Genomic DNA, 7971 nt, shown 5'->3' with positions numbered 1-7971 from the left:
GGAACAAGACTGGGGTTGTTTGAGTCACCGAGGAAGAACACCCAGCGTCTGCTTCAGCCACCGGAATAGCTCAGGCAGCGAGAGCCCGTGGTGGCTTTTCTTCTTCTCGCCAGATGAGTCTCTGTGGGTTTGTGGTGTGTCCTGTGACAAGAGGTGAGCCCAGAACACTCAGGTCCACCTCCTGGTTCTCACCAGAGAGCCAGGGTGTCCTGGGAGGAGAGGCGAAGAGCCCCATCTGGCCCTGACCTCTCCTTGTCCTGCCTCTGTCCCCTCTTTGGAGGCCCTGCCTGTGACAAGGGACCTTGCTTGTGAGGTGCTCCTGTGACCCTGAGGGGAGAGCCAGTCACGGCCAGGGCTGGGGCTCAGGGCGCACAGGTCTCGGCCGGAGGCCGTGGGTGCTCGGGGCACAGGGGTGGCCTGGGGAGGGTGAGTGAGGAGCCCTCTGCTCCCCCAGGTCCCGGCCGGGTCACAGCGTCTCTGAAGGGCAGGTTGGAGGCCAGCGGGTCTGCAAAGCTTGCGGGGCTTTCAAGCAGAAGTGGAGCAAGGCCAGTGAGACGGGAGCCCCGAGGTGCCACAGTGGTGGCCGAGGCCCAGCCACCTGCTCGTCTCGCCCTGTCCAGGTCGCCCAGCCCTGCCCGGGGCCGCTCTGCAGCGGGACCTTCACGCCGTGTGCGTTGGGCCTTCCTGCTGGAGCCCGAGGCGTGGGCTTTGTCTCCGAGGGAATGATGCACCAGCGCTGGCAGGAGAGCCGGAGACGGCCAACTGGGCCACCAGCCGAGAGCCGTCTGGGCACGACGGGAGAGGGGAGCGTCTGACTGTCGTGCTGCGCCAGCTTCCCGGCAGGCCGCGGGCAAGTTGGCACTGTGCCATGGGGGGCCCCACGCTGGTTCTCCCCGGAGGGACAGGAGGAGGTGGCCAGCTGGCAAGGTCAGGGGGTGCAGCAGAACCCTGGGGGGTTTGTGTCAAAGGTCCAAGTCCCCTGTGGGACCTTTCCCACCCGGACTCACACACTGTCCCACGGTCATGCGCACCTACACGCCCACGCACACATGTGGATCGCACACGCTCCCAGGCGCACGCTCACTGCCTCACACCCACCCCCAAGCACAGAGTCGGGGCTCATCCTAGTACAGGAAGGAGGTGGCCACTTCCACGTCTTGGTCTCAGGGCGGGAGTCAGAGTCGGAGCCGGCCCGGGGCCCGTGGACAGTGAGCACGCTGCCTCCTGCCTCCTCTGGGCTCTGGGGGAGCTGGTGCTGGGGCCGGATCTGTCCACTCCAGCAAACGCGGGTGTGAACCGCATGCAGCGATCCCTGCCAAGAAAACGGTTTCCACGGGATGCGTGTGAGACGTGCGTGCGCTCGTGATAGCCCGTGGGGTGCAGTGTGGCCCGGAGCCCCAGGCACCCGGGAAGGTCCACCTGCGAGCTGCCGGTGACATTCGGGTGCGGCTCACGGTCAGTCGGGGTGGACAACTGAGTGTGGCCCAGGTGTTCCCACTCTGCACTGCGCCTCAGAAAATTCAAACTCCCGAAGTCCAGCCCGACTCCCAGATCTGGTTTATGCAGCCTCCAGCGGAAGGAGCCAGGGCGCCGGGCAGACAGCCCAGATGAGCCGGAGCTCGCTGCGTGGCCGAGAGCAGGGCGGGTGGTGCTCGGGGGCAAAGGAGCTCAGCGGCCAAAGCTGGGACAATGTGAGAAGGACGTGAGCAACCTCACACTGGACCCAACTCGGGGTACAGAACCAACACCCGCAAGTCCACACGGATATGAACAGATGGCTGAGAAGGCAAACGGGGGAGAGTAGGCCGGTCCCCTGTGGAGATCCAGTCCAGCAAGTCACACGGACCTCCTCCCTAAGGACTGGGACGACGACCCCCACCCCTCACTGAGGGGGTGTGGGGCGAACGTGGCGCGTGGAGCATGAGGAAGTGAAGAAACGGCTCTCAGCTCGGCACCGGGTACCCACCTCCACTGGAGATCAAGGTCAACATCAGCAAGGGTTGGACCAAGGGACGCCCTTTGGGGGTCTTCCTCTCAAAACCCAGCTGCCCCAGTCTGACCTTGAGGAAAACATCAAGCAGACCTGAATTGAAGGACAGTCAATAAGACTCCGAAACAAGCATGCTGTTAACGCCTCAAAACCAGCCAGGCATCAAAAACAGGGAAAATCCAAGGAAGCGTCACAGCCCAGAGCAGCCGAGGGAGACGGAGGAGGAACTGCAGTCTGGGACCTGGGTGAAGCCACAGGACATGTCAGGGAAAAGCCAAGGACATGCGAAGACACAATGAGCCCTGGTTAATCACAATGATGTGTGTGCAGAGGGACCGCAGTGACGTCAGGCGTCAGCGATGGGGGGCGATGAGAAGACTGTGGGGGCTCTGCCAGCTCTCAGCTTTCCCATCCATCCGCAAGGACTCTGAAGCCAGCAGTTAACTGTTGTGAAAGTCCTGACGCCCAGGGCACCCCTGCCCGAAATCAGGATGGGAGCTGGACCTTATCCAGGTACTGGGACCGTGTTAAACCCCTGGACGAGTCCCACATGCCGGCAGCACAGGGGCCTCCAGATCAGCCTGAGCAAGTCACAGCTCCTGTCTCAGCTGCTTGAGCCAACGCCGATTTCCGTGCCCCTCCAGCCTCAGCACTGCAGGTAGGCATGAGGGTGCTGTCCGTGGTAAGTACCTCAGAGACCCAGGCCCGCAAGGCAGCGCCATGTCCGCTTGCCACCCTGAATGTGGGGCCAAAGGGAAAGAGCTGCCAGGGTCTCCGTAACCACAGGCTCTGACAGAGGGGGCAGGTGCCACTTGCTGTCGTAGCTCATTGGCCAGAACTTGGCACTTGATTCCCTCCAACCACAAAGTAGGGCAGGAAATGAATGTTCTCAGAGGAGGTTGGGGGTGGGGGCACCAGGTGCCAAGTGCGGTGGTGCACACTGAAATCTCAGCGGCTTGGGAGGCTGAGGCGGGAGGCTCGCAAGTTCAAAGAGGTTCTACAAAACTTAGCAAGACCCTGCCTCTAAATAAAATGTGGAAAGGGCTGGGGACGTGGCTCAGTGGTTAAACACCCTGGTTCAATCCCCAGGACCCTGAAAAAGGTGGGGAATAGAAATCTGTCAAATAGCAGCAGCAGCTTCTGCACATGGAAGGCCAGAGCTTAGCAGGAGGGATTTAAATGGGAAAGTTGTTCCTCCTGATGTGCAGCGTGGACGGAGGCCAGGATGGGCCTCATGCTCAGGCATTCCTGTGGCACCTGGGTGACGGAAAGTGGCTGTCTGTCTTGGTTCCTATGACCCCACCTCTGTCTTGGTGCCAGTCATTTTATCTAAAATGAGAGACTTGAGTCTCCCCCAGAGACTAGGGTCTCGCTCTCGGCTGGTAGAGGAAATCTTGCCTTCGCTGACCAAGTTTCCTAAAGCCCTTGAAGACGTGATTTCTGAAGACGGGCGGCTCTGAATTCCTTGTTCCCATGCTCTGCCCAGCCGTCAGGACTCCCAGGACCCAGCTGGGCTGGCTGACTGACTGACACATCTAGTGCCATGTTTGACCTGGGAGCCTACAGTTCCTTCTACCTTAACTGAGGACCACCCCTAGAATCTGCCCTATCCCCAGGTCCTGAGTCCCTCAGTATGTTGGGGTCAACCCACATGACCTGTAGTCTCCTAAAGCGTGAAGGCCTTCCCTCTAGAGAACACAGAGGGCTGTGCGTGACCTGTCCGATGAACAGCAAGGCCGGGCTGAGCGAGGAAGCCCCGCAAAGATGCAGCCTAAATTATTTCTGCAAGTCCTTCCTTTCCTTCCCTCCACTAACTGGAAACCCAACATCAATTCAGTTCAACTCAGAGGCTGAGCACCAAGCCAGAACCAGTACTGAGTAAAGACTAAACACTAAGGCATTTGCCCTTTTGGAATTTACAGTCCATCAGAAAGACAGATGAAGAATTTGTGTGTGTGTGTGTGTGTGTGTGTGTGTGTGTGTGTGTGTGTGGTGTGTTCTCTAGGAGCATGTACAAAAAGGAGAAGCTGCCCTTGTCTAGGGAGCCTGGAATGCCCTTCCCAAGAAAATGGCATTTAACAGGAAGCTCAACGCAGCTGAGACTAGACTTTACAAGGTTCCAGTCCCAACCACCATCTGACTGTACCTGCATGGGAATCTCTGAGTGAGAACCAACTCCAACTTCAGCCAACCACAGAATTATGAAAAATAACAATAAGCTACTGAGTTTTGGGGTGACTTCACCACTGTCAATAACTAGAGACAGGAAGTAGATTAACCTCAGCATGTGCAAAGACCCTTAGACCTCCTGTAGAAAATTTGGCTTTTTACAATTTCTTAGGGCCAGCTCCTCGGTTCCAGTTGCAGTTCTCGTACCTCAGGCAGAGAACAGATTGTTGATTCCTCCACAGATAGACTGGGAGATGGGAGATCCAAACAGTCGTTGGACTCACACCGAAGCTACCTAGTCTCTGCGTGCGTTCCATTTCTCCTGGGGAGAGGGCCTACCAGTTTAAGAGTGTTCTTTAAGAACCAGGGCTTCTTAGTGATGTTTTCTAAACCATCTATATTTATTCTGGGAACTAAGTGGTACAAAGTAGATTCTTCCAAGAAAGAATCAAAGGAAATAATAGGATTTAAGTCAAGAAGCATGGATTTTCTACTTATTCTATGTTAAGTTAGTTCATAAGAATAAACATTTTCCCTTGAGTTATGAGAGTAGGGTTTGAAAACGTTTGGTAATTCTGTGTGTGAAGAAAATAACAAAAGACAGAAATCCAGAGGAAGCTGGTGGAACTCTGGGTTTGCTGGCCTTTCCCGTCAGACTGTGTTTGGGTCTCTGAGTCGAGGGCCTTGGCTATGTCCTGGCCCATTCAGAGCTCCAGCTCTGAGGCCAGTCAAGGGACCGTACAGGAACAGGTACAGGGTCTTGCTAATAGGTACATTTTATCCCCAAGGCACACAGTCAAGTCCCTCTGAGTGTTCAGGCTGCTTCTGCCTTCAGGGGGCGCTCTGGAGCCACCAATCTACCCGTCAGTCATCACTCCTGAGTCTCCCAGAGGGCAAATCCATCCAGTGTGGATTAGGAAACCCTCACACAGAGCTTTCCAGAGTGCGACACAGGACAGCAGGAGAGCTTCCAGGTGGGGCCCGACAGAAGCTTGGCATTTGAGTTTTCTTCTTCTTAAACTAGAGTGATTCACATCTTACATTGTTTCTACCCCCACCACCACCCCTACCACCACCACCACACACACACACACACACACACACACACACACACAATTAGAATATCTGTAAGCCGATCAGGCTTATTTGGCATTTGCTTTGGTCTCTTCATCCACCACGTTTTTAACATCTGGACAAAGGGTTCTCCCCAGAGCCAGGGGATATGGAAATGACTCGCCAAAGGGATTTCTCACTTTTCCATTCCCTTCTATTGCTGCCTCATGTTCTTTCCAAAAGGTCTCCTTCCCTGGTTCCTGGAGGTCTATGCACATGACCACAGGGCACCAGAAAGGCTGTGTGGTCTCTCACAGTGCCCACCCGGGCAGGCAGGAAATGGTTAGACAGGGCATCCCCAGCGCTGCCTGGAGGGAGAGTATTCTGAATGCAGGAGGCAAGGCTGCAGCCTGTTCCTGCTCAGTGGGGACCCTTTTCAGTTTAGGCCCAGCCAGGAAGTGACTTTTTTTTTTTTTCCCCACAAAAAGGCAGGGACTGAACCTCCTCTCTAGTTTTGGCAGCAGGACTGGACAAGGGACAGACTCAGAGGTCATCAGGACCCGGGGAGGCCAGTGCCATGCCGGCCGTAGGGGGTACCACCTTAGGGCATTTCACACGGAGGAAGGCATTTTCCAGAGAGTTCTGGATGAGCTCAGCCTTCTCCACAGAACCTCTGAGGCTTAGCTTTAATCCTCATCTTAGAAATGACATCATGGCACAAAGTCTGGAGGACAAGAAAACTTAGAAAAGAGAAAATGCAGATCCATGCAATAAAAGACAGGTAATGGGCACCAGCCAAGAGCAGATGCAGCCTCTTCTCCCCGTGGGGTCAAGGATGTCCTCATGTTTGAGAGCGAAGACTTGAAAATTAATGCCAGAGTCCCTCTGTATTACCTGGAGTTTTAAGGAGTTGTGTTTAACTTAACGGGATAACAAGCTGTCTTTGTCCTCATTCTAGAGCGAGGATCAGCTGTGCCTTACATTGGTCTTTCTGGAAACGCATATTAATTAAAACTCCCCTGGGGTTTTTCACACATCCATTTCCAATTTGAATACCCAGGGCAGCCAAATGAGCCGAGAGTCATGCTTAAACAGAGCACTGTCCTAAGAAGACACGTTTCTCCTGGTCGGCCGAGTCCAGATGAAAACATTTAGAGACATCTGTCTTGGCCTGATTTCCCCTGAAATTCATCCTGAAACAAAAGCTGATGTGAGCACGGTTTATTCAGGATGAAACATCCCCAAGAGCGGGAGCCAGGGAGGGAGGGCGGGCCAGGAGTGTGAACAGGGAACAGGCGGAGAGAGAGGCCTGGGGGAGGTGCGGAGGGAGACCGGCACTCACACCTGTGTCAGGTCACACCTGTGTGAAGTGGGTTGGGTGCATCCAGCAAGGACCTGGCTCCTGTGGACTAAGAGCAAGGTGGCAGGAGCTGAGGGGTTCCCAAGAAGTGTCGCACACCTGGGTCCCAGCAGAGAGCTGGCCAGTGCTCAGAATGCAGCTCTCCACAGAACGAGGGCTCCAGGACACGGTGGCCCCGCACACCAGCCCCCCAGACCACCCGAGCCCCACTCCAGAAAAATAACAGAAGCATGGCTCTTGGAATGGGAGTCAACTGAGAAAATACTCATATTGAGTAAAATAATCCTGTGCAGTTCACCTCTACGCTGGTGTCGTGGGGACGTCGGCTTCACTGAGGAACAGCTTTAGAGCGGAGGGCCTTGTGTTCACCACTGTGGCAAATCAGGCACGTGCTTTTCCTTAGCACTTATATCACCAGCACCACGTTTGCATCTTGCACCCCCTGATTTGGGTTAGTATTTGGTCCCTGAATGGAAGGGAGAGAAGGTTGAAAAACAGATAGGATTTCCTTGCAGAAGCTCCAACGAGTGGCCTGAGAATTAGGGGGAAGACATTAGAGAGGACCGACCGGCTGGGCCTATGGGAGGGAGACCCCAGGGCAGAATTAATTAGTTCTACGTAACTACTGACCTCGCACTTACAAACAAAAGGGACCAGGCGGGTGGCGCAGCCCTGTAATCCCAGCGGCTCTGGAGGCTGAGGCAGGAGGATTGGGGGTTCAGAGCCAGCCTCAGCAACAGTGAGGGCCTAAGCAACTCAGTGAGACCCTGTCGCTAAATAAATACAAAATAGGGCCACGAATGTGGCTCAGTGGTCGAGGGCTCCTGAGTTCATTCCCTGGGACCCCCAACCACCCAAAAAAAGGGACAAGGCTGCCCCACTGAACGCTCTCAGGAGGAGCATGGATCTGTGAGGAAGCAGTGCTCCATCTCTGGCACAAGGGAGCGCTGTTGACCCAGGACCATTTAAAGGTCTCTACCTGACAAGGGGCCTGCAGGGTGGGGGGAGGGGTGGGCAAGCGCAGTAATTGCTCAAGTGAATGGATAACACGTTTCTGAGGGCTCTGGTGCAGGGCACATGGATCCCAAGGTCCGATGTGCATTTTTAACATGTTATGCTGATACTATCTCATTGCAACAGAGAAACAGCTTCCTGACTTCCAACGGAAGCCAGATCCTATCCCCAAACTGTTCTCTCAAGTAAAGGTTTATATAAAATGCTCAGAGGAAGCTGTCACAGATTTTTGATACATATTTCATAATACGTTCTAGCGCACCAGTTGATCTCACAGGCAGATTTATGACAACGCAGTATTTATCATACAATATCCATGTTTTATTAAATCTGATTACTTTGCCAGTGAGTGTCGGTACCGCAGCCTCAGGGCTGAGCCCCACTG

This window comes from Sciurus carolinensis, chromosome 13 (genome assembly GCF_902686445.1).
Source record: "Sciurus carolinensis chromosome 13, mSciCar1.2, whole genome shotgun sequence".
Lineage (NCBI taxonomy): Eukaryota > Metazoa > Chordata > Mammalia > Rodentia > Sciuridae > Sciurus > Sciurus carolinensis.
Note: the sequence above shows the minus strand (reverse complement) of the source record.